This window comes from Ursus americanus, chromosome 10 (assembly GCF_024610735.1).
Source record: "Ursus americanus isolate L20-20 chromosome 10, mUrsAme1.1.p, whole genome shotgun sequence".
NCBI classification, from domain to species: Eukaryota; Metazoa; Chordata; class Mammalia; order Carnivora; family Ursidae; genus Ursus; species Ursus americanus.
The window spans coordinates 49,928,941-49,954,023 of NC_142136.1; the positions used below are offsets into that span (position 1 = coordinate 49,928,941).

Below are 25,083 nucleotides of genomic sequence, written 5' to 3' on the forward strand. Positions count from 1 at the left end.
ATCTCTGACCTCAAAGAGCTTACATTCTTGTTCTTATTAACCTAGGCAAACGCTATGCATTCTTCAATACCGATTATTCCTAAAGAGCCATACTCTTCCCTATTATAAGTTTCAGTCATGTTTCACGTCTAGCCAAATAGTATGAACCTGAATGTTAACTTCTCAGTGGTTTGGTTCCATCCTTATTTAACCCGATGCTACCACGCCCTGTTTTCCCAGTAAGAATCTAAGTTTGTGAGGAGAGAGTCCATGTTTTCTAGCGGCTTCTATGCTGTCTGTTCTTTAGGACAATGACAACCACATTGTGGAGGGTCTGATAGTGAATTCGCTTAGAGGACTTAGAGACTTAGGAGATTCAACAGTTACATGCAAAGTAATTTGAAAACACCAAATTTCAGACTTAAAGAAAGTAGATCTAAAGTAAATTTCAACCACACCAATACAATACATCAAAAAGTTAACAAAGACTTTAAAGTGCCTAGTATGTATAGTAAACTCCCAGATGAGAAGATATGACAAACAAATGGAATGAGATTACTAATTCTGGAAAGTTTCAGTTCAAGATGAGTATAATGTCAGAGTTTAGAGACGTCTAGATTTTGTAAACTCATATGCAAAGTTTTACCGCACACACGTACACACACACACACACGCACACTTTAATAGAATAAGACATCATATTAAAACAGTATTTGCCTTCCTGAAAGAACAGGAGATAGAACTAAGGCAGAAATAAACTTGTCTTTGTATCTAGAAGTTCAAAGTAAATTCCCAACTCCTTATACTTCCATCTCCCCTAGACCCATCTGAAACAAGCCATGTCACAAACAATGCTTCAACTATGAAAAAGTTCTAATAATGAAAACAAGCTGTGGTAGAAATTAAACAAATGCATCATCTTCTCTCTGATGAAAAAGGAAACTTGTTTGAACACATTTTCAGAATCATTTGGTTGCATCTTACTACCAAAATTATCACCAAGCAACTTAATTAAGGTTTTATTTATTCTTAAGGAACCAGAGCCCATTTCAAACAAAGCATCACTTGTTCGTGTGGAGTAGCAGTGAGCAGCTCCAGGAGGGAAGCCCAGCCACGCAGCGCCCCACGACCTTGAGCAAGTCACAAGACCCCTCCGGCCCCTGTGTCTTCAGCTACAGAAGTGAGGCCCTGGGATGATCTTCAGTCATTTTTACTGCTCCAGTTCTTTGAATGGGTAATTCTAAGTTTAATTCTGATGACTCGATCTAAACTTACATTCACACTTACGAAAGGAAAAGGCTGGGAAGAAGACCACTAAGTAAGTCTTTCCGGCCTTCCCTTGCTTCCATGCTTTTCCCCCCTTCCCTTCACCTTGAAGTCCTACTTCAGTCTTTGTCACACGGGTACGAGGCTGAAATATATGACCCGTACCAATTTTATTTAAATTATAACGGCCCCTTAATTTTAAGAAACTAAATTCTTCTACTTCCTTTTAATAAATACAATCTTAATTATTTAGTTACTTGTGAGGTTCTAGAATCAATCCGCTAGATTTTTCTCTCATGGGTCACTGGCTTTTAAAAACTTAAAAGGAAAAAAAAAGGTAAAACGGTTTCATTAGATTTTTCACACAGACCAGAGTAGAAGTAAATACAGCCTCTACTTACTCAAAGGCTGACTAAACCAGCAAGATGCAAACAAAGATGATAGCAAATGGCTCAGAGCTGAATTGGTAAAATGTCTGCTATGCCTTTTCTGCAAAACCACAGAATTGAGATCTGTTAATATAACGATCCTTTCCAAGAGTATAACTAACTGCCTTTATATCTTCCCTTTTATCTGATAGGTCTTCAAGCACTTAGAAAGTTAACAGCAAATTTCCAAGGAACTAGCTAAATATCATTAGAGTCAATAATACGACTTTTTGGTTTCCAAAAATGTTATTCATAATCACTAAATTTTCAATTTTTACTTTCACTCAAATTTTAGCTTCATAAATAGCTTTCATAAGTAAAATACTACTACACCTAGCTTCCCAGAGGACCTACAACTTCAAGGCACACGAGGATATTCCAGCCAGAACTTCATAAATTCAATGATGATAAATATTCCAGGAAAAGACTGAGCAATCTTTTCTCTCATACAAAAGGTATTACTTTTCTTCTTCAAAACAAACAAATTTTAGAAACAGTAATATAGAAGGAAGGCCAGTACTCTTTACTTTTTCTTCATACACAAACTGAACTACTACATGTTTTCTCAGAAGCTAGTCATGCACCGAATGTTATTTCTCAGAGTAAGTTTTCAGTGTGAATTATAAAACTTTATTATTTTTTTCTAATGGTAAATGAACTGTTCTATCATTCTTCCTCTTTATTTAATAACTACTTTTACTTATTATCTAAATGACTGTTCATTTTCCTTAAACTTCTATTTAGTTTTCAAGAATTAACATTTAGTATCATTTCATTAACTTACGGAAAAAGAAAAGGACAGAACAGTCAACGAGCAACACCTATGACTGAGTTGTCCCCAGACTTCCCTTTAACCAAAATGCCAAAACAAAACCAGTGCCTCTGAATTTTTTTCTTAACACCCGTATCACACATGAATCGTACAGTTTACTTAACTCTAACTTTCTGGCTATCCCCACAAATACAATTAGATCTTTTTAAATGAAAATTTGACCTAAGTTTGTTTTGTAGTATGAAAAAGAAAGAAAAGTCTCCTTTATTCTCAAGTCATACAGGGAAAGAAAGAAAGAAAGAAAGAAAGAAAGAAAGAAAGAAAGAAAGAAAGAAAGATCATATAAAATATAAAAAATGCTTTTCCAAGAAGATCTAAAACTTTCCAGAATTTGAATGCTTTGTTTCCCCCCAGCAGTTAAGTGCAATCAGGCATGTGACTGACTACACACATTTTTTCAGAGAGTTAAAGAACACATTCAGCCATGTTCTTCGACAGGTAAGAGCCACCCTCCGTTTATCAGCTCAGGAAACAGCCAGAAGCAAACACACAAAATCATAGTAAGTTACCTTCAAATATTCCCGTTCTCTTTTTGTCCTTTGGGCTTGAAAATAAAAAGCAATCCGACAAGTTTTATGCTGTTAAAATGGCTCCTGTAGATTGGGGAAGTGGTGTGTCTGTGCTTCAGCCTATGAGTCATACATGAAACTAAGTGTTTCTAAGGGAGGCACGCCCATGTTGCTGTGGACCCAATTATTCTGCTAGGTCAAACATGCAAATCTACAGGTAGAAGCAGAGAAGAGGTATAGAAAAAGGAGGGACGTGGAGCCAAGGAGCAAGATCTATTTTGATTAAACCATTATTCAGCTCATGTTAATTACCATAATTTAAAATTAACAACAAAAAAATAGGGATCAGGATCTACAAGGAAACAAAATTAAAACCGTATGTTGTTTTAAAAAATGAAATCTCAACTTTTAAAATTATCTTAATATATCAAGTAAGTAAAACTACGAAAAGAAAAACAATGTGGGAGGGAATGGAAGGGAGACAGCAAATTTTCCGGCTTTTAATTTAACAATGGGCTGATAAGTCTAACCAGGCTACTCATTAACCCTTACAAGAAAGAGGTATACTGCTATGTAATCTGGAAAGCTAGCAAACTACAATCTCAGATGCAATTTACAAGTTCACTAAACATAAAATCTACTTTCTAATTTTCTAATTCAAAGTTCAGTGGAAAAGTAAGTATGAATTAATCCAATTTATAAAATTTAAAACAAATCCAGGGTTAGTAAGGAACTAAAGCATAATACAGCAAACTGACTGTAAGTGGAACTGCAAGCTTGATAAAACTCTATTTTAAACAAATGACCAATGCAATCCTGGTTCATGATTCTACTACTTCCAAGCGATAGTCACAGATTTCTTTACTTTCCAAACAAAAATTTCCACAAATAAAAGCCTCCCATGCGCCAGCCACCCTGCTGCACCATACATGGTGATCCTAAGGCAGCCAACGAAAGATATGGGCAGTGAAGTTCTGTTCTCCAAGTCCTCATACATCTGACGAGGTGCCCCTGCAGCAGCAATGTTAGCACAACTACTTAGCCTGTTCCCTGGGTGAATATTTATTAATTTATTCTAAGAGCTTAAATTGGTCAAAATGGCTTGAAAGCATTAAGCACTTTCAAAAGTGCTTTACATGATAAAGTGCTACTCACTAGCTAGCCTTCATCTTAATATTTTACAAAAAGTAAATAGGATTTGGCAAGGTTTTCTCCCTTTAGTTAATTACTTGGAAGTAATTACTCTGCCTTACTAGAGGTACAGCTGAGAGGACAAGCTGTCACTGACTCAGACAGGAACTTTACAAACTGCTACAAAACGTAATGATAGTGAAACGACTTTCTGCCCATTAAATGCCTATTTATTCCATTCTGCTGAACACTATTTGATTTACGTTTTTACTAAGATAATCCCCATGGTTTAACAAATTATTAATAAAAAGTTATGCTAAAAAGAAAAACACATCACTTTTTCTACTGTCAAATGTCATGTTTAGCTTACTTTAGAGCTCATTTATTTAGAATGACTATTTGGATCCCAAACAAGAAAAAAAGGTCGTTTGGGCAGTCACAGGAGATGTTCACTGGAAAACTCCCAAGTCGTCTTCCAGAGCTGAAATTTATTTTAGACCATATCCATGTAAGCCCAATAATTTGATTATCTTTTAGTTAATTAGAAATAGAAGTTATAAGGGTGAAAGAGGGAATAGTGAAAGGATGATGTCAGAACAAACAAATGGGAGCCTGGATGAGAGAAGACGAAAATAAAAACCTGTAAAACTACAAATGAATATAACTTTAAAAGTCCTGGAACCTGAAGCCATCCTATACGGTCAGTAAGATCTACCTGCTTCCTTAGTATATCACCAAACAGTTAAGTGCCTTGAAGTCAGCATTAAGATGATTATGATTATGTCCCTTTAACAGACAAAGGCAACAACAAGTGTGGGAAATCTTTTATGAAGTATGGATACACAAAAGGAGAAGCTTCTGCTATTGAGAAAATCCATTTATATAAAGTAACTCATTACTTGACAATGGCAGATATTTAGAAAGTAATTTAAAAGAAGTACTTTTGACCACCAGTATATGGAAGTGAAGTAAGAGACATAAAGTGAAAATAATTACCCTTCTTCAACAGCAACAAGTATCTTTGCTGTTCCTAGGGAGATGATTCCAGAGTTGCTATTACGATATACTGCCCCTTTACTCAGGGGTGTTCCTATAAGCAGTTTTACCACCTACAGAAATTGGATCCTGGTTATAGTTACAGCCCCAAGAAATCAATCTCCACCAAAAAAAAAAAAAAAAAAAAAAAAAAAATTGGCAAGCAGTTGAGCCAAGGTTCTAGAATCAATCCGCTTGGGTGTAAATCCCAGCTCTGCCACCTATTAGCTGTGTGTTCCTGGGCCATATTTAACAATCCTGCGGCCTAACTTTTTGATCTGTGATTTAGGCTAATAGTACCCACCTCAGAGGAGTATTATGAGCATTAAAATCAGTTGCATGTACTACTATGTTTAATAAAGAACTTTTGTAACTCAAACATAAGAAAACAAACTAGTTTTTAAAACGGTCGAACAATCGGAATAGACACTTCACCAAGAAGAGATACAGATGGCAGATAAACACAGAACAAATCTCAACATCCTTACTCAACAGGGAAATCCAAACTAAAGTCACAATACCAGTAGAAAAACTTAAAAAAAAAAAAAAAAAAAAAAAAAAAAACCACCTGACAATACCAAGTGCTAGGGAGGATACAGAGCAATTATAACTCTCATACAGTGTTGGTGAGAATGCAAAATGGTAGTTTATTTGAAAAACAGTTCAGCAGTTTCTTGTAAAGATAAACATATACTTATTAGATAATCCAGCAGTCTCAATCCTAGGTATATGCCCAAGAGAAATGAAAATATATGTCTATAAAAAAATTTCTACTTAAATATTAATGGCAGTTTAGTCAGACTCACCAAATACTGGACACCCAAATGTCCATCAACTGGAGAATGGTTAAACACATTGTGGTATGTCCACACAATGGAATGCTATTAGCAATACAAAGGTATGAACTTCTGAAATACAGCCACCACATGGATGGATCTAAAAGCATTAGAGAGTGAAGTAAGCCAGACTCAAAATATGTACTGTATGATTCTACTTATACGACATTCTGGAAAAGGCAAAACACAAAGGGCAGAATTCCTATCCGTGGTTGCCAGGGGTTAGGAATGCGGGGAAGGGACTGACTACAAAGGGGAACAAGGAAACTGTTTGGGGTATTGGAAGCGTTCTGAATAGTGATTGTGGTATTGGTTCTATGACCTACATATGTTGTCAAAAATCATAGAACTATACATCTAAATAGGGCAAACGGTACTGTATATAAACAGTATCTCAATAAACCTGACTTTAAAGAGATCAAGTTCATGCATAATACAGTTATTAATATTCTACTGGGCACTAAGTAAGCACTTTATAAACATTAACTGTTATGACTATGCTTCACAGAAGCAGCCAGTATCAAATGCTTCAGGAAGAGAAAGTTTAAGTAAATCTCTAAACTGTTTACATAAATAAAATATGGCATCCTAGGCTTGTGATGCAAATATAACGTACCTGTACATACTGTGAATGTTTATTGTAAAATCAGGTATGTCAGTATACACCTTAATATAAAGTTGTCATGGCTGCCTGGAGGAAGTTTCAGCATTTATATCTTAACTATTAGCTGAGCAAGATTAGGTCAATTGAGTGAATTGAATGCCAACAAAAGTTAAGACACTGTTTATTTCTTTCTTTAAAATAGAACTTATAAAAAGAATTTACTCTCTTCTTCCCTTTTATTGTGACTGCTTCTCCTAGAACTCAAATTTGAAAACTTATAGTACCTGAAAATATAGAACAGTCTAATGTTCGTATCTAGGAAAGCTGCCTGAAAAAAAGGCTTGCTTTGACTCTGTCCCCTCGTTCGGCAGCCAACATGCTATCATTACTAGAGATGGAAGAAGCAAAGATCAAACCATTAAAATGATAAATGACCAAAATCACTATTCTCTACTGCTTAAATATAAAAATAAAATTCAAAAGAATGAGATTCAGTATTACAAATACTTCAATTGGAAAGAATTAATTTTATTGATGTTAACACCTCTCAAAGTATCCCAGGTGCTGAACAACATGCATTTCCAAATGTGAGCTTAAATGTCAGACAACAGTGAATTCTCTATTCTCTATCACTAGCTTGGTTAAACCAAGGCCTCCTTCCCTGCTTCTGCACAGACTACTAGGACCTATCCATAAGGAACATCCTCCTGGACAAGTGCCTGAGTGTTTTAAGACGCATACCAAAGGCAAAAGGGGCCATGGCTTTGGTTGGTTTTGCTTACTAATGTATTCCTATCAGTAAGACAGGGCCCAACGCACAGCAGGAACTCAGAGACATGAATAAATAACTTTTCTAGAATAGTTCATTGAGGGAAAATTACAGCATATCAGGATTTTACTACACATTGAAGTACTTTTTTTAAGACCTGATTTGGCTCATGATTCGATACTGCAGATTTTGATACTGCAGATACTGATTTTCCCTAGAAACAAAATAAAAACCTGGACTACCTATGTTACAAAGTTCTATTGTAGGTATTATTTTGGGTGTTATTCTTTCCTTTCTTGTCAAAAGTAACCAAGAATTGATGTACAATTATATTCTTTATGATGCTCCCAGGTACTATGCTGACTGCAATCTCAAATTTTAAATAAACATGATATTATATCTTTTACAATTAAATTTTAAATTCAGTATTAAAGACAACGTAGCTTTCACTTCAGTGGGTTGTAACGAGGGATGTACCTCTGAATTACCTAAAGGAGCTTCATGCCTACTCTTAAAACAGATTCAACAGTATGGGCAGCACAGCGCCAGGCATATGAGAACCACTGCTCGGCTGCTATGTAGCCTAGAATCTAAAATAGTTAGTGGGCATCTGGGTGGTTCAGTTGGTTAAACGGTTGAGTTTAGGGTGAAACTTAAGGTCCTCCTTTCCTACTGCATCATACTGTAGAAAAATAATATCACAACAACATCCTAACTGCCCCTTTCTTTATCACCTACTGCCTACCACATTCCAATTCACCTTGCACTCTGCTATCAGAGAAATCTTCCTTATTAAAAAAAAAAAAACTATGTGAATTGATGTGGTTATCACTCATGGCTGAAAATGAAACAAACTTTGATTCCCTAGAAACAAAATAAAAACCTGGACTACCTACCATGATTTTCAAACTTTTCTGTTAAGCAGCTGAATTCTTCCAAAAATCTTCAAGGAACCATGATACTATATACATTTAAGTCTTTATTATTTTAAGATAGCCTAAAAATATGGAGCCAATCCAAATTCATTTCAAAAATACGGAAAGGAGATAGATCTATAGAGAGAACTGACTTGCCCCATGTTAAGTTAATGACCGATCTGAGGTACTCCCAGGTATCCATTCATTTAACAAACATTTACTGAGCACCTACTATGTGTCAGACACTGTTCTAGGCCCTTGCTATACAGAAGGAGACACACTGTTGACAAATGATCCCTACCCACATGGTGCTTATATTCTAGCAAGGAAAAGTGATAAACATTATAAACTAAATATAGAGCATGTTAATTATAAATAAAAGATACAGTATGCTAGTGATAAGGACAAAGAAGGGAAAAGCAAGATAGCAAAGAGGAGAATATGACGTTTCAGACAGACTAGCTACGGAGGATTTACTTTTGCCACGTTGCATAAAGACCTCTAGCCATGCAGACCTAACTTAAGGAAGAACATTCTAGACAAAGAAAGCCTGTAAATCAGAGAAAGACTGTAACAGGGAGCTTGCCTGAAATGTTCAAGGAAAGCAAGGTGGCCAGTGTGGGTCAATTAAGAAAGTAAGGAGAAAAGTAAGAGAAGGAAGAAGAATACTAGAAACTGTTGGAGAGCCTCACTGTTTAGAGATTTAATAGTTGGAGAGTTTTCATCATATGAGTCATAAGATTTGACTGCCGTGTTGAAAACACACTGCAGCAGGGCAAGGACGGAAGCAAGGAGAAGTTAATGCAATAACCCAAAGAAGATGATAATGACTTAGACAAAGGAGGGAGTGTAAGAGGAAGATGTGATCAAATTATGGCTGTGTTTTTGAGGAATATCCAATAAAATTTCTGAATGGACGGAAAAGAGTTGGTGGGCAAAGAAAGGCTTCAAAACTCCATTTTTGGCAACTGAGAAGTTGCCCAAACTGAGATAGGAAAGACTACAGATGATGATCGTTTGGGGTGTGGAAATATCAGGAGTTCAGGTTTTGTTTTGTTTAAGATTTATTTATTGAGGGGCGCCTGGGTGGCTCAGTCGGTTAAACGTCTGCTTCTCCTTCTCCCTCTGCCACTGCTTGTGCTCTGTCAAATAAATAAATAAAATCTTTTAAAAAATTAAGATTTACTTATTTATTTCAGAGAGAGAGTACCCATGCTAGCGGGGGGAGGAGCAGAGACACAGAGAGAGAATCTCAAGCAGACTCCACACTGAGCAGGGAGCCTGACTTGGGGATGGATCCCACGAGCCTGAGATCATGACCTGAGCCAAAATCAAGAGTGGGATCCTTAACCAGCTACACCACCCAGGAGCCCCAAGAGCTCAGTTTTAAACTCATTAAGTTTGAGATGTTCCAAGGGGGTATGTCAAATTGGATATATTGTCCTGGAGTTGCAGACATAGTCCTAAAGCCCAGGGCAGGGGTATGGGCCGGATATATAAATCGAAGTCATTAACATACACACGATAGTAACGTGTATATGATGTTAAAGCTACAGGTAGAAAGGTAACAATGACAGACCCCTGGGACCCTCCAATATTTAGAGGTGGGGGAGTTGAGGTAAAGCTGGCAGAGAAGGCTGAGAAGGAGTACTCAAAAATGTCACAGGAAAACAAGGCAAATATGGTATTACCCTGGAATTTGAGTAAAAGTGTTTCCAAAGGGATTGAGCAATTGTGCCAAATGATGAGGACAGATCAAATAAAATGAGGTCTGAGAAAAAAAAAACACAACAAAAAAAAGAGCAGTTGAATTTAGCAACATGAACGTCACTGTGAATTTTGAAAGAAGAGTTTTCATGTTATGGTAGAAGGGAAAAAAGACAAAACGTCTGATTAGAGACAGTTGAACGAGAATGAAAGGTGAGAAACGAAATAAAAAGTAACTGTGTAGTCAATGAGTCAAGGAAAGATTTGAGGGCGGAGGGGAGGGCTTGTTTAAGAAAAGCAGTGCCTTTTCGACTGCCAACAACATTCCACTTCGTATTGCAGTTAATTCTGTACAAGGCCATCTCCCCACGGACAAACTGGTAGCCTGTCTGAGGACAGGAGCCACACCATGCAGCCGGTACAACCAACTGTGACTGCGGACACACTATTTCACACTGCTGCTGAGGGCTCTGTTTGCTTTTCTGTCAAATACTGGGAGAGCCTAGAGATCTGGTCATGTGGAAGACCCCCTTCAGCTCTGATGTTTTATGATTATGTAGCCTCTCCAAGTCCTCTGAATAGTGTTTGAGGAACAATGAACAAATACCACACTAAGGCCACGTTTAAGAAAGAAGTCTCCTCATCAAAATTTTAGTTTATTGAAATACATAAAATTACCAGATATGCAGAATAACTGGAAATTTTATAAGTTTCCCCAAAACCCAATTACACTTATTTCAGTTCACTAATAATGTATTTTTAAAAACACAAGAAACCCCATACTAATATTCTGGGAACATTTTTTATCCTATGACAGGAAGATATTTAAGTAAATCGGCTTTTAGCACAAGTGCAAAAAACTCATCTCAAATACCCCAAAATTTCAAGCTCTTTAAAAAAAAGAGAGAGAAAAGAAAAAAGACATCTTTGGCCATTAGTAAAATTTAAGACAACGATAGAAGATACACCCTTATTTTAAACTAGCCTGATTTAGACTATTTAGACTATGTCTACTTTTATATAATATTTATTTATTTATAACACAAATCAAAGACCCTGTTTACAAGGAGATTAAGAAAAAGCTTAGTACTATGGCTTTAATTCTCATAAACAGATGCACTCAATATTAATTCATACTTGCTTGTGGACTGATAACTTACTTGGCTTGACTTTCTGCTTTAGAACTGAATCACAGAAGGCTTAGCCCCAAAGATTATAAACCAGCAACATGAAAAAAATTACAGTTCTATTATTTTTGCTCTTTAATAAACAGAACATTAATGACAAACAAAAATGAAGGGGGGCTTTACAATATGTTTAAGAAACAAGAACTTCAATTGCTCTTAATGATATTGCTGGTCAAAACAGAGAAATGAAAAAACAGACACAAGCGACTAGCCATGTAGTCTGAAAGCATGGGATTTAGAGTAGGTGACCTAGGTTTGGGTCCCAGCTCCACTATTAACTAGCTGTATGACCTAGGGCTACTTTAACTCCATGCCTATATTTTCACTTCTGTAAAGGGGAAAATGATAGGGGCGCCTGGGTGGCTCAGTGGTTAAGCATCTGCCTTCACCGCAGGGCGTGATCTCGGAGTTCTGGGATTGAGCCCCACATTGGGCTCCTCCGCTGGGAGCCTGCTTCTTCCTCTCCCACTCCCCCTGCTTGTGTTCCCTCTCTCGCTGACTGTCTCTATCTCTGTCAAATGAATAAATAAAATCTTTAAAAAAAAAAAAAAGGGAAAATGATAATCCTTATTTCACAAAAAATTCACTTAAATTGCTCATTAGAGTGCCAGGAGGACCCATTAAATATTTCTCAAATACTTATCAAAAAGGGGGGGAGGGGAAGAGATAAACATTCTAGTAGTACACTCATACTCAGCAATAAAATGGAATGAACTATTGATAAACACAACTTAGAGGACTGTCAAAAGCATTATGATGAGTCCAAGAAGCCAGTGTCAAAGGTTACATACTCTATGATTCCAATTACATGACATTCTCCAAGATACCAATCTATAATGATGAAGAATTGTTCAGTGGTTATAAGGGCGCGGATTAGGGGGTAGGGTGTGACCTATGACAAGAGAACATGAGGGAGTTTTAAGGGGTGAATGAATTGTTCTATACCCTGATTATAGTGGTGGCTACACAAATTTATACATGTGTCAGAACTCATAGAACTGTATGCTGGAAAAGAAAAAAAGGCAATGTTATTTTATAATTTTAAAAATGAAAATGAGGGGCACCTGGGTGGCTCAGCTCGTTAAGCATCGGACTCTTGGTTTTGGCTCAGGTCATGATCTCAGGTTTCCGCGACTGAGCCCCAGGTCAGGCTCCCTGTTCAGCAGGGAGTCTGCTTCCTCTCTCTCTCTCTCTCTCTCCCTCTCCCTCTGCCCCTCCCTCTGCTCATTCTCTCTCTCTCTCAAATAAATCTTTAAAACTTTTTTTAAATAAAAAATAAAAATGAAAATAAAACAATTTTTTAAACCCCAAAAGTTCAAAAAGTCATTACTCCAATCCATAATCATGAGAAAATAGAAGACAAAATTAAATTGAGGGACATTCTACAAAATACCTGACATATTCTTTAAGTGTCAAAGTCAGACAAGAAACCATCAGAGATTCGAGATTCCCTCTCCCTCTACCCCTCCGCACCATGCTTACATGCACACTCTCTCTAAAATAAATAAATAAATAAAATAAATAAGTTAGTTAATTAACTGAATTAAGAAAAAAAAGTAATGTTTGCAATAATTTCATAAAGCAAAAACAGGTTCTTTCTTTCTCTTCCAAAAACCAACCAAAGCCATCCTGCATATTTTGATTACCTTAATGTAAGTTTAATTATCTAGTTTAGGTTGTACCTACACTAAGATCATGTATGTTATCTGAAAGGGATGAAACAGATTCTACCATAAATGATATGACTTGTTAGCTGTACTTACTTCCAGTATATATGTTTATAACTTTACAAATTCTATCAACATTTGATTTCCCAATTCCAGAATGAGATTTTTTTTTCAGAATTTCTCATAAACACTACCTCTTAATATTCCTATTTTAAAAAAAAAACTTTCGATAGCCTAGCAGTATCCACAGAATAAATTCCAATACAAGATTTTTTTAAGTAGCTGGGTGGGGAGCCTCATGTGGGGCTTGAACTCACAACCCTGAGATCAAGACCTGAGCTGAGATCAAGACTTGGACACTTAACCGACTAGGCCACCCAGGTGCCCCCTAATACAAGATACTTTTGCATCCTGATTTTGGTCTACCCTATAGTAGTCTCACTTGTGGCCTTTCCACCTCCCAACATACACCCTACAATCCAGCTTTGCTGAACTTACTCAGAGCATGTCATGCTTTGTAACTCCACATTTGCTGGCCTTCCCTACCCAGTGACTCTCCTGCAAAGCCCTTCTCTCCATCACTACAAGGAAGAACTGGCCACTTTCTCCTTTGTACCTCCCTCTGCATTTTGTAAATTATCTAACAGATGCATGAATCACATTGCTTATACATTCACATATACACTTACGCACTGTTAAAATGTGCAAAGCACTCTGATAGGTTTTGAGGACCTAAAGGTGAATTGATTTCCTTCATAACTCCTCCTGCCTCCTCTGCTGGAATATCTGGTGAAGAACAGCGTTTGGGTTTTGTTTTGTTTTTTAAACCATTTGTTTACATGTCTCACCGGTCATTTATTTTAGCCTGATAGCATTCCTGACCCACAATAGTTCTGTAATAAATGTTTGCTGAATGAAAACATTTGGAAGTTGAACTAAATATTGGCTCAATGATAAATCTGTTTTTTTCTCTTCCACACAAGCCAAACCATTCTCAGGTCATTTCTGTATATGTCTAAATTACACAGAAAGCAAGGCCCCTTCCTCACTTTCCTGAATAGTCCGGTATTTATAAATAGGTTGGTTAAGGCTCGGTCTGACAGCTCTGTCTGGGGATCAAGGCTGGAGCAGTAAGCTTTACATTTGTTAGGAGAGGACAGTTTCTGGGTTAGTCCCCATGCTTACACCTGAACATCTCATTATGATAATAGACAATGAATAAAGTTAAAGGGAGAACGACAGGAAGAGAGAGAAAAGGAGTGAACAAAAAAGAAAAACTCTCAAAAGAGTAGGACTGATTATCCAATCATGGTCCTTTCCCTCAACTTTTGGTCTTCCGTCCCTTTCAGGCTTTTACTTACACAGCCTTCTGTGAATAAACTTCCCTAATTAGAAACAAACTGGTAGATGTTTCAGTAAAAAAAAAATAAGATATTTAGCCTACAGGCTTTCATGTTTCATAACACTGTACAGATAGAACAATTAACGACTTCTTTAAACTCATAGTTTATTGTCATCACAAAGGATACATTTTAGCTATAGCTAAACTGCTCTGCTGCTCTTCTTCCCTACTTCAAACCATACCATTGGTACAAATGAAACTTTAAAACTTAAAAAGTATTTTAAATTTATAGTCATTTTAGGAAATACCTCTTAGACATACACAATGCTCTCAGTATTTCAATGTTCTCAAATTTCTTTCTTTCTTTCTTTCTTTCTTTCTTTCTTTCTTTCTTTCTTTCTCTTTCTTTCTTTCTTTTTCTTTTTTTTTTTTTTTTTTCTTTTTAAGGTAGGCTCCACACCCAGCTTGGAGCTCAATGTGCGGCCTGAACTCACACCCTGGATATCAAGACCCTGAGATAAGACCTGAGCTGACACCAAGAGTCAGACACTTCACCTACTGAGCTACTTCAGAACCCCCCAATGTTCTCAAATTTCTATCTCCAGGTATTCGTCCTGAACTCCAGACTGTTCTACCCAATCTGATGCCTCCATTCAAATGTCATAGGCTTCTCAAACGAAACATATCCAAACCTGAATTCCTGGTCTTCTCTCCAAAACCTACTCTACCCAGTTTTCTCCAGTTGTCTTGGGGGAGAGTGAATACTTCTAGCTGCTCACACCAAAAATCTTGGCTATTGACTCTTTCTCTCCTACAGTCATATTCAATCTGTCAAAAATCCTGTTGGCTCAATCTTCAAAACTTATACAGAATCTTAGAATCACTCCACTTCATTGCTACTATCGTGCTGCAAGCTGTTGTCAGCTCTTACCTGCATCACCGCAGTAGTCTAAGGAGCCCCCCTGCTTCTGTTCTTCTTTCCCTACAATCTAGTCTCAAAGAAGCAGCCAGCAGTAATCTATTTGAAAACACAAGTCAGATTATATCACTCTCCTACTTTAAAACTCCTCTTAGCTCCTCTTTTCACACAAAAAAATAAGCCTTCACAGCAGCTTACAAGGACAAGATCCTACACTCACCCCAACCTCTATGATGGTATCTCTTACTACTTCCTGCTCGCTCCCTCTCTTAGTCCCACTGACCTCTCCTTGCTATCCCAGGAACATATCAAGCATTCTTCCCCTCTAGGTCTGTGCACAGCCTGTTCTCACAGCTGGGGAGGCTTTTCCATTAGATATTCAGGTAGCTAATTCCTATACTTTGGTAAACCACTGTAGTAATAGGTACTAAGTTGTTCAGACTTCTCAGGTTGAAATATGACTCTGCCTCTTCTCCCATAGAGGTGCACGGTCTGCTTCTCCATCCCTTAAATATGGGGTTGGCCAAGTGATTTGCTCTGGCCAGTGTGTTAATAACAAAACACAAGCACAGGTCTAAAAAGTATAAGGACACAGGGGCTTACCCTCTCTTGCTGCTGGGATCCCTCCTGCCACCACTAAGGTATGAGAGCCACACGGAGAGGCGCCCAGCCATGGTAGTGAAGCCACCCTAGATTATGTATCTCACCCCAGCTGAGTCAGCTCTGATCTGAACAATCACCCAATCATAAAGAAGAATAATATAGGGGATACACATAGTTGCTTAAAAATTATGACTTGCTCCTTTAAAGCCAGGATTAAAAACCACTCTCACTGTAGAATCCTATGCCATTTCAATAACATCCCGAACTTTAAAAACCTCATAAATATTTTGAACTTTAGAATTTAGTTTGACCCACCTTAATAGACATTTCCCAAATTTAAGGGTACTAAACTAAACATGTATAATCTGCTTTACAGATTAAGAATTGAGACAATTACAAGTTAGAGAAATAAGTCCCCAGGACTTACCAACCTCTCTCTACCTTGACTCTTGCTACTGTTTCCCCACTATCCTTTCTCCCCATTCTTCAAGACTCTCCTAAAGTTCAGCTGAAAGAAACTATAAGAAAAGTGATGAAACCTTAAAAAAAATAGTGAGAAAGAATGTGCCTGTGGGCAATAAATTATCTGAAGTATCTAAATGTAGGAATAGAGAGATTAAATAAAATAGGATATTTTTTAAAAAGACATCTGATACTCTTGGGGCACCTGGGTGGCTCAGCTGGTTAAGCATCCCACTCTTCATCTCAGCTGAGGTCTTGATCTCGGGGTTGTGAGTTCAAGCTCAGCAAAGAGTCCAATTAAAAAAAAAAGAAAAGAAAAGACATCTGTACTCTCAAAAACAGAAAGCAGATACTATATACAAACATAGATTATAATAAAAAATGACATCAGGGACATCTGACTGGCTCAGTCAGTGGAGCATGTGACTCTTGGTCTTGGTTTGTGAGTTTGAGCCCCACACTGGATGTAGAGATTACTTAAAAATTAAGTCTTTATTAAAAAATGGCAGCAACTGGGGCGCCTGGGTAGCGCAGTCGTTAAAGTGTCTGCCTTCGGCTCAGGGCGTGATCCCGGCATACCGGGATCGAGTCCCACATCGGGCTCCTCCGCTGTGAGCCTGCTTCTTCCTCTCCCACTCCCCTGCTGTGTTCCCTCTCTCACTGGCTGTCTCTATCTCTGTCAAATAAATAAATAAAATCTTTAAAAGAAAAAAAAATGGCAGCAACAAAAACATTAAATTCTATTTTGTTGCAGAAAAAGACATACAGAAGGGAAGACAGTTCATCAGACAGTATTTACTAATGATCTCAAACCACTGCTAATCTTTTTTTAAAAATCCCTATACCACATTATTCCAAATAGATATTCAAATGTAAGAGAAGGAAAAGCACCAGAAGAAAATATAAACATCTGTATATTATTTGGTAAGGAATGTCTTGCTATGTATGACACAAATGGCAGTAAAAAGATAAGGAAAAGGATGACATCTGACTACATAAAAATTTAAAACCACTATAACCAAAGCTAAGGCAAAGGAAAAACAAGGGGAAAATGTGACCAAAAGTCCTATAAAAAAAGAAAAGAAAACAAAAGCTAGTCTTGGGTTTGGCTTCCACAGCCAAATACATATGCTGAAACTCAGCAAATACTTCACAAAAAATAAAGTTCGTGCTCCACTTACAAAATCAAAACTAGAACTATTAGGCAACATCTTGCGGGTGCGTAAGAAAAATGCTACAGTGGGAGCCGCTGCAGTGGGTTCACTCTGACAGAAGACAGCCTTGGCCTCTTCATCACTATCTTGATACACGGGGCGCCTGGGTAGCTCAGTCAGTTAAGCGCCCAACTTCATTTCAGCTCAGGTCACAATCTCAGGTCGGGATCCAGCCCTGCGTCGGGCTCCACACTCAGCATAGAGTCTGCCTGAGGTTCTTTCCCTCTCCCCCCTCACCCCCGTGTGTTGGTGCGCACGCGCGTGTGTGTTCTCAAATAAAAAAATCTCATTCGATGAACACCCAATTCTGTTTTAAAGTAAAATAAAACATTTAGGGACGCCTGGGTGGCTTAGCTGTTTAAGTGTCTGCCTTGGCTCAGGTCATGCTCCCAGGGTCTTGGGATCGAGTCCCGCATCGGGCTCCCTGCTCAGCAGGCAGCCTGCTTCTCCCTTGGCCTCCCGGTTCCTCTGCTTGTGCACTCTCTCTCTCTCTGACAAATAAATAAAATCTTTTAAAAAATAAAACATTTAAAGTAAAAAGATTCATGCATTTTATATAAATTTTACCTCAAAAGAAAAAAAAACCTAAACAATCATGAAAACTATAATCAATGCTAAGCATGCTGAAGTATTTAGATGGAAATGTACTAATACCTGCAATTTACTTTAGATAAAAGAATAAATGTGTGATAAGGCAAATATTCTAAAATGTTAATAATGATAAAATCTAGGTGGCAGATACATGAGCAAAATTTCATCTTTGCTGTATGTTTAAAAACCTGTGTAGTAAGATGTGAGAGAAAAAACTATTATTGAATCAAACACTCTAACAGAAAAATTGGGTACTGAGCATGAATATGCACTTCAAAAAAGAAACGTGGCCAAACACAATAGAAAATGTTCAAAGATATTCATTCTCAAACCTTAAAGCAGAAAAACAATACCGTTTTTCACCTATTAAAATAGCAAAGAGTAAAATGATTAGAGAGGGTGCCAGGGAAATAAACGGTCTCATATGCTATTCATGAGAGTAAAAGAGTATCATTCCAGCAGGCAATTTCACAATCAAAAAGCTTTAATTCATAGATCCTCTCACCTAGCAGTTTTAATCCTAAGCATTTATTCTAACAAAAAAATACACAAAGATGTAGATACTCAGCACTATCGTTCACAAAAAAAAGAACTGTCATGTAAATCAGATGTTATAGAGACTGTATTTCATCATACTGAACATACTGTATTATTCAGCTGTTAAGAATGATTATCTGTATAAAATGGTGTAGACATGAAAAGTCTCCAGAATACAATTAAGTGAAATATGCAAGTTATAAACAGTGCCACAATCAACATTTATGCACGTGTGGTCCATGTTTCAATATCTGAAGTAATAATCAACTAAAAGTTAACAGTATTTATACTGCTAAGATTTTTATGATCTTTATTATTTGTTTTTCAGTATTTAAGTAGTTTCTATATGCCTGGCACTGTTCTATAGACTCAGGATACAGTTTACCTATAGATTCATGTTAACAGTTCGGGCACAGTCCCTGCCCACATACGAAGGAAATCAACAAAGTGACACAGTGACCAAGAAAACCTACTTTAAATAGAGACAGCCTCTCTGAAAATGGGACAGCGGCTTTGAGAACTAAATGATAAGGAGCCAGTCATATGCAGCAGAGGCCGGGGAGGAATACTGTTTGTAGAGGAACTTAAAGGAGCAAACAAAGGCAATTCGGTAGGAGTAAGCACCAAGCTTCTTAGAGTGCAAGGAGGGAAGAAATAAAGTGGATAGAGAAGTACTAACACTGAACATGTTACTACTTTTACAATCAGGAAAACTGATCAAGCTAGTTTCATCTTAAAAATACTAAAAACTTTTACCACTACCCCAATCATACTAGAAGACAAAACTTTGAAAATCTTTCCTTCCTAAGTGCTTGCCATACGTATCTCATGTAAGTCGTGCTAGAGCTATCAAAAAGCATTCAGAAAATTTCAAAATAGAGAATTCTTGGGGCAACAGTTCTCCAAGGCTAGTTCACAGAACAGATGCATAAGAATTCTCTGAAGACATGTGCACAGTGCAAACATACATTCCTGAGTCCTACACCCAAGGTTCAAATTTATTAAGTGGGACTCAGGATCTCAGGATTCTCTATTTTTTACTTCCCAGATGACCACAAGTTAGTATAGTGACAGAGAGACCTTCATACCCCAGCAGGCCTGACAGCCCTGTATACATATGTAGTCCCAGTCCTAGATTAAGTCTGTGAGAAAGTCGTAGTTGTATTCGGTAGATCCTATTTCAGAAATCAGCAAGGTGTGTAATATGTTTTTCAAACATTTCATAGATCCAAAAAAGATATTCTATAAATTCGCACTTCTCCATTGAAACAACTCCAATCATTTGACAACCCCAAACTCATCTACCATTCTTTCTCACTCCCTTCACAGCCAAACTTCCTCAAAGATTTGTCTATATTCCATTTCTTCACTTCCCACTCATTCTTTGACTCATTCTGATTCAAATCTAATCTAATCCTACCCCTATTAAACCACTAAATCTGTTAAGTCAATGACCACACAGGGTAAAACCCAATTAATGCTTTTGGAACTTGTTTTGTTAGACCTAATAAATGCTCTCTCCCGGTTTTCCCCCAATTCTGGAGTACTTTTACTTGGTCTTCTCTGCCCCACCTCCACTACCTCACCACTGAACACAAAAGGTTCTAAAGATTCCAGTGAAAGCCCTCTTCTCTCTCCAAACTCTCCCTGGGCAAATCCACCCATTTCTGGGGTTTCAACTACCAAATGTCATCACCTCTGCTCAATTGCCCTTGACAATCGCCTTAAATTCACTGCTGAAGTTTTACCGCATCAACAGGTCACACTGGCAACCAATATATCATCTGAATAAATATAAATGAACCATTTTTCCCTCTGTCGTTCAATCACAAGATAAAGTAGGTGATTCATATTTAAAAGCCACATCCTAAGAGAAGATACAGGATTTTTCTCCTTACTTCTACTCCATTCTACCTCCCTACTCCCTGGTTTAAAACCCATCAACGCCTGCCATCTCTGCTTAAGACAACATTCAAAATCCTTTTTTTTTTTTTTTAATTTTATTTATTTATTTGACAGAGAGGGACAGCCAGCAAGAAAGGGAAGACAAGCAGGGGGAGTGGGAGAGGAAGAAGCAGGCTCCCAGCAGAGGAGCCTGATGCGGGGCTCGATCCCAGAACGCTGAGATCACGCCCTGAGCCGAAGGCAGACGCTTAACGACTGAGCCACCCAGGTGCCCCTCAAAATCCTTTTTTTAAAGACTTTTTAAAATTTATTCATTTGAGACAGAGAGATACAGAAAGAGAGCATGAGCAGAGGGAGAGGCAGAGGGAAAGGGAGAAACAGACTCCCCGCTGAGCCAGGAGCCCTACCCAGGGCTGGATCCCAGGACCTGGAGATCATGACCTGAGCCGGAGGCTGATGCTGAACCATCTGAGCCACCCAGGCGCCCCAACAATCAAAATCCTTGCAGACGCCTATGATGACTTATATAATCTGATACCTGCCCTGACCACCCCCCCACGCCCGCCACTTTCCACACATCTCAGCCCTCAGGGCCTTCTTTCATCTCCCAAAGGACACCCTTCCTCTCCCTGCTTTGGAGCTTTTGCAAAACGCTACTCCCTCATGCCTTCCCTCCCTTTCCATTCCCCTCTTCTGCCTAGCCACTGCTAACTCATCCTTCAGGTCTCTATTTAAATGTCATTTTCTTGGAGAAGCCTTTCCGGTATAGCCTTTCCACCTACTCTGTCAGGGGTCTCCCTGGTACTCATGTAACATTCAAGCACACTTTTTACTTGTTCAATCAGCATCTGTCTCCTGCACTAAACTGAAAGCTTCATGAAGATCTTGTCTGCTTTCTTCATGGTTCTATCCCCAGCACCTAACACCTGAATATCCACCAAATGAATAACCTCAATCTCATTAGAGGTTTTTATAATCTTAGAACTCGCATATCCAAATATAAATTCAAATTTGCCTTAAAAAAACTAAGGTAAAACATACATAACATAAATTTTACCATCTTAACCATTTTTAAGTGTACAGTTCAGTGGCAGTAAGTATAATCATACTGTTGTGCAACCAATCTCCAGAACTCTTTACATCTTCAAAACTGAAACTCCAGAACCATTAAACAAATCCTAATTCTCCCCTTCCCCCAACCCCTGGCAATCATCGTTCTAATTTCTGTCTCTATGATTTCGATTACACTTGATACCACAAATAAGTGGAATCAGACAGTATTTGTCTTTTTGTGACTAGTTTATTTCCCTTACCATGATGTCCTCCAGGTTCATTCATGTTGTAGCAAACTGCAGAATATCCTTCCTTTTTAAGACCGAAAAATATTCCACTGAATGTATACACATTTTGTTTCTCTGTTAATCCACTGAAGAATAGTTGGGTTATTTTCACCGTTTGACTATTGTGAATAATGTTGCTGTGAACATGGATATACAGAGTTTCCTTGAGACTCTCCTTTTAATTCTTTGGGGTGTATAGCCAGAAATGGGATTGCTGGATCATACAGTAATTCTATTTCAATTTTTTTTGAGGAACCACCATAATGCTTTCCATATTGGCTGTACCATTTTACATTTCCATGAACAGTATACAAGGGCTCTGATTTCTCCACATTCTCTCCAACACTTGTTATTTCCTGTCTTTTTTTTAATAGCAGCCATTCTAATGTGTGCGGTTTTGCTTTTATATAAACTTTATGGGCTTTCTTTTTCCTACAAAGTTGTGGTAAAAAGCCCCCTTAAAACATGCACTATATAAAAAAAAAACATGCACTATAAACTAACGCAAGACATTCTAGAAGATAATGAAAATGGAAAAGAGACAGGATTTTAAGGAACAATAAGAGGTTCATGTGCAGTGGCAAAAACAAACAAAACAAAACAAAACAAAAAAACCAAGGGAAAGCAAATAAAGAAATGGCATTCCTACTCATATCTGAAATTCCCTGATGCCAACTGCCTGCTTGGAATCCCTTAAGCCTATGTTCTGCCTTCCATCATGACACTTCCCCTCACCCTTACGCACACCTGTGTACCTTCCCAGAGTGCTGGGACTCGGTCTGCAGTCAATCTCTTCCTGTCACACCCTTCTTTCCTACTTCATCTCTTACAACGGGGTCAGTGCCTGCCCTACTCAGTGGGTGATTGAGCAGCAGGGCCCTAACCTTCCCAGTTAATAGGGTCATCTCTGTCCCTTGGCATATGGGAGTATCAGTGACAAATACAGATGTCAGGAAAGCTAGGGTAAAACAAATCTCATTACAACCTTGAAAGTTTGAATTAAATGTTTAATTAAATCTGGAAACAGATAAAAAGCTATACACAAAGCAATATATCAACATATCCTAAATCAGAAATGTATCTTGGTCTTGGGATTTTAAATCCAAAAGAAAGTTTAACTAAATTAAAAGATTAAACTACAAATAAATATTTAAGATCATATAGAAGGACCATCTAGACATAGAAGTCACTAGCTAAGTACCCTTCCAGAGATCTAAAATAAAACAAAAAGTTTAAATCAAAGTTATTTATTTAATAGTGAGTAGTCTGCATTCAAAAATAAAATTTTAAATTTGCACACACAGGTACGCACACAAAGCTTACGAAACAGTTGTTATTCCTTTATCAAAATTCAAGTCACCTATACTGAAATTAATTTTCAGAGAGCAAAATATTTTACATCTATGTTTGTGAAAATGAAGCCAGGTGTGAAAAGTACAAGGAAACACTAACTGCCATTAATCCTAAAACAGTCACCATCCCAGCATAAAAAGGCAGTTCCTGTACAATAACAAAGGGCAAGCTAAAGAGCAAACTAAAATTTTCTTTATATAAGTACAATGTCATTTACAGTTTTAAAAACGGTATGATAGAGGTGCCTGCGTGGCTCAGTTGTTAAGCGTCTGCCTTTGGCTCAAGTCACAGTCCCAGGGTCCTGGGATCGAGCCCCATGTCAGGCTTCCTGCTCGGCAGGAAGCCTGCTTCTCCCTCTCCCACTCACCGTGCTTGTGTTCCCTCTCTTGCTGTCTCTCTCTGTCAAATAAATAAATAAAATCTTAAAAAAAAAAGTATGATAATGAAACCACTGAAGATTAAAAAACATAAATACATCTCTAACTTTACCGGCTCTTTGTCCCAATACTTAGGAAAGGAGCAAATGAACCATGAGTAAGTTGAAAGTTACTTTCCATACCTTAAACAATATCTAAATAATACTGTTTTCTATCCAGCAATGTACCTTGTAAACCTAGATAAACATTTGCATTTTCACCATTCATAGTCTACTTCATGTAATCATCAATTATAGAATATAAGATAAAAATGCTGCAAAAAAAACTTATAAAAGTCACCCCAGTCCCATTCATTTACTTTGAAAAGGTTAAATAAAATGAAACCACTTAAAGTATATCATCATGTGTCATGCTACACTTTTGAGTAAAACTCAAAGAAATATTTAATTACTTAAAATCATTAATATTCCATTTGAAAATCTCTTTGTTACCCAAATGTAAGGTCCCTAAGATGAAGTATCAGGTAACTTAAGGGGCTAGGGGTCCAGCTGGTACTTCATCCACTCTCCTCCTCAGACACCACATTCAGAAAGAATGCACAATTGCTAACCTCAGAATGCTGCTTCAGCCCACTTCTGCTTTACTGTTAACACAAATTTCAAGCGCTAACTGGCTACTCCACCCCTCCTGACACCTCAGGGAACACAAGCCATTTACAACATTGGGCCGTAAACAGCTCTTCTGCTGGGAAAGTTTTATTTTGTCAAGTTCTAGACAGAACCATTTCCTGAGTTGCAGAGAGCACGTAAGTCTTTCACAATCACTATTTCATCGTGATTCAAGCTAGTTTACCAGTTTAATTTGTGAGCAGACTGCCCTTCTAAATAAGTAACATCGAATAAAATCCAAATTGTTTACATAAATACACTTAAGGCAATTTATCAAAGCCTGGAGAACTTCTAACAATAAAATTCAACTTTACAAAAAATGAGAAGGGAAGGTCACTTTCACTTAAGCAAAGAAAAGGGGGAGGGTGGAGAGTTTTCAAATATTTCTCAAGAGCTACAACTGTCAAAAACAGTACCATATGCACTATAATGTAGGATGAAAAAAATTAGTACAATAGAAGGGAAAAAAAGACTATTTTACAACATACCACGATGTTTATTTTTTAAGAGTTATTAATTTTTGGGGGGGAGCTCCAGGAAGAGGGAGAAGCAGCCCCGGGCTCGATCTCAAGTACTCTGGGATCATGACCTGAGCTGAAAGCAGATCCTCAACCAACTGAGGCATCCAGGCATCCCTGCCAGGATGTTTTAAAAAATACACTCTTTGATAGGAAATTTCTGGAGCAAAGAAGTATCTAAAAAGCTTTCTCAAATTTCTTTGCAACTTTTTAAAGCTATCGATTGTATTTTAAATTTCCTTTATTTAAAAGCCTCAAAAAATAAATTTCAACTTTCCATTTAATTACCATAACCCACATATACCGACATAGAACCATAATGAGTTCTAAAATAGTGAATTTCAAATGAATGAAGTTTTATTAGAATTCTTGATGATATTAAGTCCA

General features: G+C 37.6%; 1 protein-coding gene across 5 annotated transcripts in view; it reads right to left on the bottom strand.

Moving 5' to 3' along the window:
• The window catches only part of ELF1 (E74 like ETS transcription factor 1), a 102,455-nt gene that overhangs the window by 71,465 nt on the left and 5,907 nt on the right, over positions 1-25,083 (bottom strand). For 2 of the 5 annotated variants that reach the window (XM_045811053.2, XM_045811052.2), the window contains exon 1: positions 3,015-5,312. The exons of the other annotated variants lie outside the window; for them this stretch is intronic. The gene's annotated coding sequence lies outside the window, so the exon portion shown is untranslated. Of the gene's footprint in view, positions 1-3,014; positions 5,313-25,083 lie in introns of those variants that run through there. 5 annotated transcript variants of the gene reach the window in all.